This window comes from Nycticebus coucang, chromosome 13, assembly GCF_027406575.1.
Source record: "Nycticebus coucang isolate mNycCou1 chromosome 13, mNycCou1.pri, whole genome shotgun sequence".
Taxonomy (NCBI): domain Eukaryota; kingdom Metazoa; phylum Chordata; class Mammalia; order Primates; family Lorisidae; genus Nycticebus; species Nycticebus coucang.
This window is the reverse complement of record NC_069792.1, coordinates 65,748,907-65,761,569: the sequence shown is the minus strand read 5'-3', so window position 1 is coordinate 65,761,569 and position 12,663 is coordinate 65,748,907. Positions and strand designations below refer to the sequence as shown.

Below are 12,663 nucleotides of genomic sequence, written 5' to 3'. Positions count from 1 at the left end.
GTGAACAGTCAAAAACATAAAAGAGAGGGCTTAAGAAAGAACATCTGGGGCGGCGCCTGTGGCTCAGTGAGTAGGGCGCCGGCCCCATATGCCGAGGGTGGCGGGTTCAAACCCAGCCCCGGCCAAACTGCAACAAAAAAATAGCCGGGCGTTGTGGCGGGCGCCTGTAGTCTCAGCTGCTCGGGAGGCTGAGGCAAGAGAATCGCGTAAGCCCAAGAGTTAGAGGTTGCTGTGAGCCGTGTAATGCCACGGCTCTCTACCGGAGGGCGGTACAGTGAGACTCTGTCTATACAAAAAAAAAAAAAAAGAAAGAACATCTGTACTGCAGGTAAAGCCCACTGACTCAGTCAGTTCTTTCACTCCTAGTCAAAGCAAACTAGCTCCAACAAGAGACTGACTGGAGAAACAAGATACTTAAGTACCTACGAAGGGATGGAGGAACTGCCCATGGCAACACATCAGTTAAGTCTTTGGCAAAATCTATTTTTTCTGTTTTTAAGAAATGTCCACTGTCAACCTGTCACTTACACAAATCACACACAAAAATTTCTCCTTGAAATTTAAGAACAAGTTAAGCTTAGTTCCAAACAAAATTCACCTCTGCAGATGAGTATGTACATTGGGGGGGCAGGGAAGGAACACATTTGGTAAACACATTTCCCTCTTCTCTCTGCTGCAAAGAAACAAATTTTCAAAATTGGTGGCCACTAGTTACCAACTCACCAAGACTCTCTGGACATCTCCACCTCCTTCACCGCTTTGAATAACTTCCATTTTATTCCTAATTATTCCCTTTGTTTACTCTTACATACTAGAAGTCAGGCATAAACACAGGCAAATCATATGCTAAACAAAAGTATTAGAAAGGCATACTGATTTAAATGTTGGTGTTCCTCAAAACTCAGATCCAATTATGTCCCTCTCTCAAGTGTATGTAAACGGGGTCTCATCTCCTCTACATCCAAGACAATCCCATCTAGATGCCACACTTTCCCAAATTTGTATCTCCAGTTCCCTCCAGCATCTAGAGTTGTACCCAACCAGTTTCCGCATACACCTACAGGACATTTCCACTGCGATGTTTCAAAAGTAGCTAAAACCCAACGCTTTTAGTCAACTTGGTCACCTCTTCCCCATGTGTGGTCCTCCTCAGGTGTTCCCAGAGTTAGCAGCCCCTGCAGCATCAGACTATTACGAGAGATGGATGTTCTCAAGAAAGCAGCCAACTTACTATGCACTTCCTTTGACCAGCACCAGGCAAAGCACTTTACATGTATTAATTCCTTTTGTGATTAGAAAAAAACCTATAAGAGTAGTTACAAAAAAGCCAAGCCACAGAAAGTGCCTCATATAGGAGATACACGATGTATTATATGTCATGTCACGTATGACAGCATATGTTATACACTATGAATGAATGTGTGATATGATCTGACAGCACCTTCTTTTCGGTATTTCCCTGGGGCATACTTTTTACTAACACCTGTCTTCCAAATAAACTGCTCAGGAGGGTAAGTAGAAATCATGGTAGTTTTGTCCACTTTGGTACCCTCAGTATTTGGCATAGAGGCTGGCATGGTAGAATGTCAAAAAAATACGTGTTAAATATTCCTGAGTGGATTAAAAAAATGACTGTGAGGACTAAATGGGAGAATACAGTTAGAAGTATACTGTTGGTTTACAGTTGGTTAGCTCCCTTCATTTCATGTTTTTTTACAATTGACTTTATTAAAATATACTTTCTGGGCAGTGCCCATAGCTCAGTGGGTAGGGCGCTGGCCACGTACACCGAGGCTGGTGGGTTCGAACCCAGCCCAGGCCTGCTAAAAAAACAATGACAACTGCAACAAAAAAAAACAGCCAGGTGTTATGGTGGCCACCTGTAGTCCCAGCTACTCGGGAGGCTGAGGCAAGAGAATTACTTAAGCCCAAGAGTTTGAGGTTGCTGTGAGGTATGATGCCACAGCACTCTACCCACGGTGACATAGTGAGACTGTCTCAAAAATAAAAAATAAATAAACAAATGAAATACACTTCTATACAATAAAAGGCACCCATTAGAACAGTCCAATGAGTATTTGACAAATGCATACACCTATGTAGCCACCACCAAAACCAAGATTAAGAACATTTCTATCATCCCAAGACTTTCCCTCACACCCAACCTCACTGCCAGCCGCCCTGGCAAACATTGACCTTTCTGTCAGGACAGATTAGTTTGCCCAATATATGATTTTACTGTACATGAGAGTGTATATTACATACTCTTATATTCAGCTTCTTTTGCTCAGCAAAATATATTACTAAATTCTTTTGTTTGTAGACACAGTCTCACTCTGCTGCCCCAGGCTAGCGTGTCACAGTATCAGTCTAGCTCACAGAACCTTGACCTCCTGGGCTCAGGCAATCATCCTGCCCTCAGCCTCCCAAGTAGGTGGGACTACAGGCACTTACCATAACACACAGCAAAATTTTTCTATTTTTAGTAGAGATAGAGTCTCAATCTTGAGCAGGCTAGTCTCAAAACTTTTGAGCTCAAGAGATTCTCCCACCACAGCCTCAGCTGGCTTGCCTTTCCATAATGGTGCTTTTGAATAGTAGAAGTTTCTTTCAATTTTGCCAATGTCCAATTTATCCATTTTTAAAATTGTAATATATGCTTTCTGTGGCATATGAAAAAAGGCCACAAGGATTTACACTCGTTGGAGTTTATTGAGCTTCCTAAATCTGTGTTTACAGTTTTCATCAAATCTGAAAATTTTTCAGCCATTATTTTTTCAAAAAAAATTTTTTTTGTTCTTCCTTTTTCTTTTGAGACAAAAATCACACATATGTTAAACCATTTAATGTTGTCCCATGAGTCAGGGATTTTTCATTCATTTTTTTAGTTTTTCTTCTCTGGGCTTTAGTTTAGGTAGTTTTGGCTGTATCTTCTAGTTTACCGACCTTTTCTTCAGAGTACCAAATCTGCCTTTTCTCCTCCAGTGAATATTTCAGATATAATTTTTGCTCTAAATTCTATTTTTTTAGAATCTTTCATTTCTTTCCTCATTATGTTCATGTTTTGTTAAATTGCTAAGCATATTTATAATTCAGAATGTTGTTTATCACTGGATTTTGCTGTCTTCCTTTTAAGAGTGTTTTGTTTCAGTACTTGGTTCTGGCAGGCAGTTAAGTTCCATGAGGATCAGCTTGATAAATTCAAGGCTTGTTTTACATCTTTGCTAGGATGGGTCTAAGACAATGGTTCTCAACCTTCCTAATGCTGCGACCCTTTAATACAATTCCTCATATTGTGGTGACCCCCAACCACAAGATAGTGGTTCTCAACCTTCCTAACGCTGTGACCTTTTAGCATTTTTTTTTCTTTTTGGCCGGGGCTAGGTCTGAACCAGCCACCTCCGGCATATGGGACCGGCACCCTACTCCTTGAGCCACAGGCGCCGCCCCGTTCTGTGACCTTTTAACACAGTTCCTCATGTGTTGACCCCCAATCATAAAATTAATTTTATGAATTCAAATGCCTCCCAGCCTGTGAACTCTGGCAATTTTTGTTCAGTTCAAAGCTCTCTAGTCATTTTCCATTAGACCTCCTGCAGAGATTCCTATATATAGGTTTCTGGTGTTTATTTCTCTGCCTACCTCTCTCTCTCTCTCAGCCAACCTGACCTGCAAATCTCAGCCAGAAAAGCCATCCCCCCAAATCCAATTTCCTCAACTCACCAAGATCCACATGCTATGCTTGAGTTTCCCCTTCCTAAATCATGTTCCTAAAACATGCAGAGTATCTACAGGGAAAAAGCTACAGAGATTACATAACTGCTTCATTTGCTTCCTTTCTCTCAGTCCCCATACTGCCTGTTGCCCAATCTTTCATATTATCTGTCCAAGTTTGTAGTTGTTTATGGTAGGAAAGTAAGTCTGGTTATCAGTTACTCCACTGTAAGCAAAAATTGACATCTCACCTAGTTGCACTGTATTATTCATGAGTTTTTGGTTTTGCTAGCTATTGATAATTGTTATGTGTTTCTACATTAAGGATTCAGCTGCAACCTCTCAGCCTCTCTCAAACCTGTGCATTAGCATTTAATAGAAAAAAGGATTAACAACAATGAACACCAAAAATTAACACATCTAGGCCAAAGTAATACTGTTTTGAAAGATGGAACACAATAGCACACTTTCACTGCTTTGGTAATAAGGAAGAAAAAGTTCACTTTTGTTTAAAAAAGAAAAAAGATTCATCTTGAATAAATGTCTCCAACATTCCTATATGTGCCAATGATTTACAATCATATACCATGTTATCTTGATAGGTAAAATAAAAATTCATTTAAAAGCATTAATAAAGCTATAGTAATTTGTCATCATTAAAATATAGCTTAGATATATTACATCATCTATATCTAAAACAATTATGTATCACATAAGATCCCAAGAAAATTCTATGAATTTTTTTAAAACAATGGACTTCTGGAATGCAATTTGGCAATATTATGAAAAGTCATAAAAATTGCCTGTCCTTTGACTCAGCTATGCCAATATTAAGAAAAGGAAATAGCGGCTCGGTGCTTGTAGCACAGTGGTTCTGGCGCCAGCCACATACACAGAGGCTGGCGGGTTCGAACCTGGCCCGGGCCAGCTCAACAACGACAACTGCAACAAAAAATAGCTGGGCATTGTGGCAGGTGCCTATAATCCCAGCTACTTGAGAGGCTGAAGCAAGAGAATCGCTTAAGCCCAAAAGTTTGAGGTTGCTGTGAGCTGTGATGCCACAGCACTCCACTTAGGGCGACATAGTGAGACTCTGTCTCAAAAAAAAAAAGAAAGAAAAGAAACAGAGGGTGGAGCAAGGTGGCTCACACCTGTAAACCTAGCTCTCTGGGAGGCCAAGGCAGATGGATTGCTTGAGTTCAGGAGTACAAGACCAGCCTGAGCAAAAGCGAAACCCCATCTCTTAAAAAAAAAAGAAAGAAAGAAAGAAAGGCAATAGGGATATGCATAAGTATAAACATTAAACTATAAAAGAAATCTGTTGATTCTTAGTAGATTATGAATGTATATTTTTGATCTTTCTGTATAATCCTATTTTCTAAATTTTAAATAATAAATTACTACTATATGTAACCACCAAAAAGCATACCCCTATTATGGCAGTATCCTCATACTTGAAGACACTAAAAAGTTCTGAGCATTCAATGGCATCATGACAAGAACTGTGGAGATACAGAAGACAAGAAGAACTAGTTACAAGCAGCAATGTCTGATGCATAAGATCACAACTGGTAAAGAGACTTGTTATCTCATTTGGAATTACAACCAGATGAAACTCAAACACCAACTTCAGGATGCACAATGTAAGGGCTAGAGCATGCACTGGGAATACAAAGCCTTGGAATCTAGTGCTCTTTCTCCATCATCACTGCATAAATTTCTTCACTTATAAAATGAGAGGATTGGATCATGACCTCTGGGATCCTCTTCTCCTCCTATACTCATTCCCTGAATCTACACTGAGTGAGGCCCAGGACTCTTTTTTTTCTATTCTCTTATTAAGTTTCCTCAGGTAATTCAGCCAAATTTCAGAATCACTACCTAAAACGGGCATTTCTTTGAATGAAAGATAATTAACCCGATCAGAGATAGGGGCCACCACAGAAAACACCATGGCACTCCACTCAGTGTTCCAAAACATAACTGATTTTAATGCTTTTAGGAACCAATACTGTAGTCCCTGAAATGCAACCACACCTTTCACACATTAAATTGCACAACAAATTAAGCCTGGAAGGTGGTCTACTTTCTTTTCAGTCCTTGAAAATACCGAGTTTACTAAAATGGCTTATTTGAACAAGCACAAGAAGGCAGCTGCATACCTTAGATCAGGGGTCCTTAAACTTTTTAAACAGGTGGCCAGTTCACTGTCCCTCAGACCATTGGAGGGCCGGACTATAGTTAAAAAAAAAAAAAACAAACTATGAACAAATTCCTATGCACACTGCACATAACTTATTTTGAAGTAAAAAAACAAAACAGGAACAAATACAATCACACTGTCTCATGTGGCCCGCAGGCCACAGTTTGAGGACCCCCCGTCTTAGATACTGGGAAATAACACATAACCTTCTGAATGTGAGCATCAAATTTTAACAAAATTGATCAATCCATTCATTTTAAAAAGTCATCACATCCTGGGGGTGGTGCCTGTGGGTCAAGGAGTAAGGCGCCGGCCCCATATACCGGGGGTGATGGGGAAAAACTGGGGGGGAAAAGGCACCACATACTACCCTAGAAATCACCTATTAACACCACACAAATAAAAATAGTAACTATTTCCTTTTTGAATGCAATAATTCTATCCTTCAACACAAAATCAACACAAAAGCATCTTAATAGGGATTGTGAGAGGGGCTTGTTTACAATGTAACTTGTTTAAATGTTTCAAATAACTAAAAGGAAGATTTTACCTTGCAAAGAATACTTCCATGTGTCATACAGAATGAGCTTATAAAACTGTAAGAACATAAACTTCTGTCAAGTCTTAACTTTTGCATGTTTTGTTTTCAACTAAAATACTTTATAAATGCTCTATAATCCTATTGAAGACTGCCTGAATTTCATGCCATAAATATGATTAAGTATGAAAGACAATTTAATCTTTAACAGACGTATTTTATAAGCAGCTACCATCTTTTTATTCCACAATTGGCTAGAAATAAATCTGTAAAAGCAAAGCCTTACTTTCACACAGATGATTGTCACAAAACCTGGACATATGTTATGAGAGTGGGGGTGAGGGAGTAATAACACATAATATAATGTTGGAAACGTCTAGTAATTTCTGGTAAAGGTGTATGAATTGGCCAGAGAGCACTGTAGTACACCTAATACTGAAAGTAATCATGAGAACTGTCTCAGCTTCCAGAGACTCCCTTCTCTGGAGAGGAACCTCAGTAGGAGAACCTGGAGAGCAATTCCTTCCATGCCAGGGGATTCCCTGAATCTGCACTCATGGCTCCCACAATGCTACTTCTCTTTCCTTTTGGGATGGCACTTTATAACAGTGACCAGACCCAAAATCACATTCTCCTAGGAAATGCTGGTATCTCTGATACAATATATTCTTGCTTGAGATTCATCAGTTTAAAGACTTAAATTTAGTTTAGTTTTCCCCAATCCATGGTTCTTAGTAAGCGTGAATTCTTTTTACTACTACCAACCACCACTTACTGAATATGTACCATGTTCTGTGCCCAGGGAGAAGCACTTTTATATGCTAAGCAATTTTGTACTTACTGTAATTCCTTCGAAGTAGATGTTATCACGCTCACTACAGATGAAGGAATAGTTAATGAAATTACTTGCCTAAAGTCACACAGGCAGTGACTGTATTTGGTTGGGACTGAGGTGAACCTATCTGAGTTTATCCAGGCAGTTTTTGCAAAAGACAAATTCCTCAAAGAAATGTTAAAACACAGTTTCTTTATTTATTTTTTTTTTTTTTGTCGAGGCAGAGTTCTACCCTATGCCCTGAGCAGAGGGCAGTGGCGTCGAGCTCACCGCAACCTCGGACTCGGGCTGTGGGCACCCTGCTGCCTCAGCCTCCGGGGCCGCTGGGATTACAGGCGCTCGCCGCTGCGCCCGGCTGGGTTTTTCCATTTTTTTCACGAGTTGGGGTCTCACTCTCCCTCAGACAAACCTCGAACTCCTGAGCTCAAGCAATCCTCCCGCCTCAGCCTCCCACAGTCCTGGGATTACAGGCGTGAGCCACCGCGCCTGGCAGTTTCTTTAGTTTTATAACTAAAAGAGTTACCTTAAAACATCAAAAACTGAATTTTAAATGACTTGAATTCAATTATATGCTTATTTATTAAAATATTACTCTTAACGTCTGTATCCCCAACATCTATTATTTGACTGAAAAATAAAGGATGGCAGGACATGCATGTTTTGCACCAAATGGCACCTCTCTCCTCCAGCAGGACTTTGGAAATCTATGGGAGCATTGTGGGTTGTACCCACATGGGGGTTACTGATCAGCATTTAGTGGATGGAAGCTAAACAAAGGATTGTCTTGTCCAAAACACTAATAGCACCCATGCAGAAACACGAAATTATAGGCTGGTTCAAAAGAAAGCCTTTCCTGGCATAGTTAATCCACCTGTTAGCTAAATTTACAAATAACTTCCTACTCATTGATAGTCTGTTTAAAATATCTGAGAAGACATATTAACTTCTTTCTCCAAAACACCATTGTTTAGGATTTAGGTGGGATTTTATTTTCAAATACACACACACACAGGGCTCACTTTAGATACACAGTTAATGCTGTTTTTTATCCCTTGGTACAACCAAGCAGCTCTCCTCCACTGCCGACCTGGATCATTTTTGAATTCAATAAATGTATAGAACATTTGCACAATGGTATAATGTTAGAAGGAGTTCTCTAACTGGATCTACTGGGTAAGAATTCTGTTTCATTATCAAGAATATAATTTGAAATTTCTAGTTCCAAGGATCACTTGTGTCAACAAATTTTAGACTGCCCTGATTCACTTCATTACCTGAGCTCTGTTCAGGGTCACTCTGCTAATGGTTTCTACTATATCTTAAAAACAATGATGAACTGACAATCTAACATGAATTTATTTAACAAATAAAATGATAAATAATTCCACATCCGAAGACTGAAAACTATGTATCTTGCACATAGATCAGAATACATACTAGAGCAAAAGCTAAGTAGGAGGTACTCAGTCAAAACTGTAGCTACTCCTAAGCAGAATCAAGTCCAGAAAGAAGACTTACTTCTTAGGGATTGGTAGACTTACAAGCAGGCACTTTTACAAAGGTTTATTTTGGCAGTCCAGTCTTGCTTTAGTCATTGGCTAAAATGCAATTAGTTCACAAGTTACGGAAATAATCACAGAATCTTATTACTGACACCAAAAGTCTCTTTTTATAGTTGTACAAACTAATGTACATGAGGCTCCAAAGACTACAAAAAAAAAAAAAAAAAGCACTTTCTGCCTGGTTTTAAATGCTGAATTACACTACTCAGCTCTAAGCATTTAATTAGATACAGAATACTGTTTCTTTAGATTTTATCTAGTCCCTGCAAGGTATACCAAAAGAGAAAAAGATCCAACCCTGAGGGTTGGTTTTCAGCACAATTTGAGACTCCCTTTCTGCCAAAGAACTGTGATTGACAACCTGAGCACTTCCAGTTCACTCTGCTCATAATCTCCTCTAGCTGAACCATAAACTGAAGAGCTTTAGCCAAGATTATAGAGAAACGGTTTCCTTTTATTTTTTGAGACAGAGCTCACTCTGCTGCCCTGGGTAGAGTGCTGTGCTGTCATAGCTCACAGTATCCTCAAACTCTTGGGATCAAGTGATCCTCTTGTTTCAGCCTCCCAGGTAGGTGGGACTCCAGGCTCTGGCCACAACACTCAGCTATAGAGAAGCAGTTTCCAAAGCATAAAGTGCCACTGCCAAATCCCTTGAAACTGTACTGCTAGTTAAAGGTCACCAAAAGTACTGAATCAAAGACTACAATGCACTTCTAAAAACTTATCCTCTCTAGATGTGATAGTGGTAAATACCTTGTAGGTAATCAGCAAGGACAATGTATCTGCAGTCAGAAAACTGTGGAAGTCACACCACAATAACTTAGACAAATCACTTTACCTCTCTGTTTCTAGTTCTAAGGGTCTAGAATTCTAGATAGGTTCCTAACCACACAATGAATAACTGAACAGCATTTTCATCTACTGTCTTTCAAAGACCCATGAGAACAAAATAAACATGAAAAGTAATTGATCCCTCCCTGTAACTAACTATATTTCAAAAGATACTCTGAAATAGATGGTATTAAAAAAGGATAAATTTGAAAGACCAAAACAAAATTTTGCAAAGAGGTGTTTGCAAAGACTCCTGTATGCTTCAAGACTTCTTAGGGCCAGAGGGGAGTAGTTGTAACTACCCTCAGTGAAAAGGTGCAAATAGAATCCAATCATTCTGTCCCTTTCCCAACTCCTTATCCCTCTAAAAATAAGTATAATTAAACTTTCTGCTTAAGTCCTCAATGGAAACAGAAGGTATTCTGCCTTCAAATTCTTCAGTGGATTACAACAATGCCCTCCCCTCAAAAGCTGGTCTTCTCTCATTCATTTTTGCCACCTTCCACATGCTCCACACAATTATCTTTCCAAAGGCCATAGTCTGACTCACTCCCATGCCTACAACCTTCATCTCCTTCTCTCTACTTTTAGGATAAAAGCCCTGCTGCACCTGACCCCAGATTTCCCCACTTGCTTCTCTTATCACTCCCTCCCAGTTTCAAACATGCTAGCCCTCCTATTGTTTCTCCAAAAATTTACTCCTCCTATCTCAGGGCCTCTGACATATGCTGTTCTCTCAGCCTGAAATATTCTTTTCATTCATACCTTCAGATCTCAGGTCAAAACTTATATCCTCAGCAATGCCTCCTTTCCATAATGGTGATGTTGTTGGTAAACTCTTTCATATGGCTGTTATTCCTTCAAAGCACATTTCACACTAGCATTATTATTATGAAAATCCATCTCCTGGCCTTGAATGTATACTCTAAGAGGGCAGAGAGCCTATTTCCTAAACTCTACATCAGCATAATACCTGTTATATGGTATGCACTCAGTATGTGTTAGTTGAATGAATAAGGTAAATAAACATTATTCAAAAGTCCTTGTTACCTGATCTCAACTTTATTTCCCACTTCTCCACAAAGCAATCTATCACAAAGACTTTTGACTCCCCTAGAAGTACTGCTCCCCCTTCATCTTCAGCTGTCAAATCCTGTGTCTTTCCCTGCCTATAAAGTTATCCCTATTTCTCTCCATCTGTTCAAATCCCACACTTGCCAAGACTCAAGTTTTCCCTCCTCCAAGATACTTCCCCACAGTGCCAGTTCATACATCTGTCCTGCTCCACACTTTCAAACCCCTTCATATTCTCTAATTGATAATTACATATAACTTTATAGTACCTTAATGTGTCCTGTGTGTTAACTTTTCTCCCCACCATTGGTGCTGGACCGTGTACCCCCCACTCCTCCACTCCCAGAGCAATATTCATATTTGATTTTTCCCTAACATACCAGAATTTTCCTGTCTTACTCCCCTATTTTTCAGATAATTCAATGTGCCTTATATGACCTCTCTCTTCCCCACGTTCTCTTTTCATGGGTTTTTGTTGGGGGGGTGGAGGGGTTGCCTACCCTTCCCCCATCCTAGTAAACAGTTGAGTTCTCTGGATCCCTGTCCCTTTTCCCTCCTAGAAAGACCACATATCCTCTTTTAGGATCCCTGCCAGCAGTGAGGGGCTCCTATCCCCTTTAAACTACTCACATAAAAGTGACTACACCCAGTGAAGGCTCTTGCACTGTGACCTTACACACATCATCCCAGAGCCTTACCTGGGCCACTCTGTCACCTTTCATCCCTCTCCAACAGGCAGCGTGAACTCACTGTGACCCACACCCAGGAAAAAGGTCACGGCCCGCCGTCTCCCTCCTTTCCGCCTGTCATTGAGTAACCCCAGGATTCTTTCTCTTTTTCCTTCTTTCCTCTTCCTTGGGGACGGAACCTAGGCCCCAGGTTGCGGTGAACTGGCGCAGAGAAATCAGACACAGCCCCCCGGCCAGCTCCAGCTCCAACGCCAACGCCACAGCCTGGGCCCCCAAGCCCGCCCCCCATCCCTCCCAGGCGGCGACCGCAGCGCAAGCTTTGGCCTGACCAGGACTCCCTATCCGAGAGAGCCATCGCTCACTGACCCAGGAAGGTGTTAGACGAGGAAGCGGCGGCAGCAGCAACAGGTACGGAGGCAGACAGCCTGGCAGACGTTAACGGCTCAACGCTCCATGCCCCCCAACCTAAGCTCCAGCTTCTCGGCTTCCTCGACCCCAGCGCCCACAGAGCAAGTCACGTGCCAGCCGGAACAGTCAGCTGACCGCGGCGCGCGCCGCTCCGCCCACGCGCGCGCCACTGCGCAGCCGCCGCCTCTGCGGGCCTCCGAAGAGGGGCGGGGCTGGGAGGCTCCGCGAGCCGAGGGGCGGGGGAGACTGGCTGGCCGGGGCCGCTCCGCGAAGGGTGGGGTCTGCGGCTGCTCGCGGTGTGGTGGGCGGCGTGTCGTCAGCCACGTGGGAGCGCCACCGCCAGCACGCCTAGCGGTACCCCGCTTCGGGTTGCTGCGGGTCAGAATTGGACTCCAGCACCTTACTCGGGCTTTGTCAGCCCCCTCTTCTGAGTAACAACCTTGCTAGTGATTTCATCTGATTCATTTTTCCCTTGCAGTCCACTTCAACTTAATTCCATAAATGTCCATAAAGCATTTACTGAGCGCCAGGCATGTGCTCTTTCTTTTTAGCATTACCCAATGGAACGTTTCATTCCTTGCCACGAGAACTCGCCATACGCAGTTGAACCACACTACATAATGTGAAACCAAGGAAAGATTCAGGACAGAAGGGAACGGGGGAAAGCATATCCTTGGGGTGGGGGGGAAGCACGGTGCTTTGTGGAGCCCTGCATATTTCATTAGCTTGGGAAGCTAGGTGGTATTAACTTAGAACATGAAGTTTTGGTAACAGTAGAAATTGAAAATTTCGAAATTTGGAGATGGACG

The 12,663-nt window shown here is 41.7% G+C and overlaps 1 protein-coding gene across 3 annotated transcripts in view; it reads right to left on the bottom strand.

Moving 5' to 3' along the window:
• Positions 1–12,022, bottom strand: part of ATP6V1C1 (ATPase H+ transporting V1 subunit C1) — a 53,685-nt gene extending 41,663 nt beyond the window's left edge. For 2 of the 3 annotated variants that reach the window (XM_053558718.1, XM_053558717.1), the window contains exons 1-2: positions 11,813–11,978; positions 5,877–5,949 (exon numbers count right to left, since the gene is read on the bottom strand). The gene's annotated coding sequence lies outside the window, so the exon portion shown is untranslated. Of the gene's footprint in view, positions 1–5,876; positions 5,950–11,812 lie in introns of all 3 variants that reach the window. The other variant, XM_053558716.1, reaches the window with a different exon arrangement.
• Between the last annotated feature and the right edge of the window lie 641 nt (positions 12,023–12,663).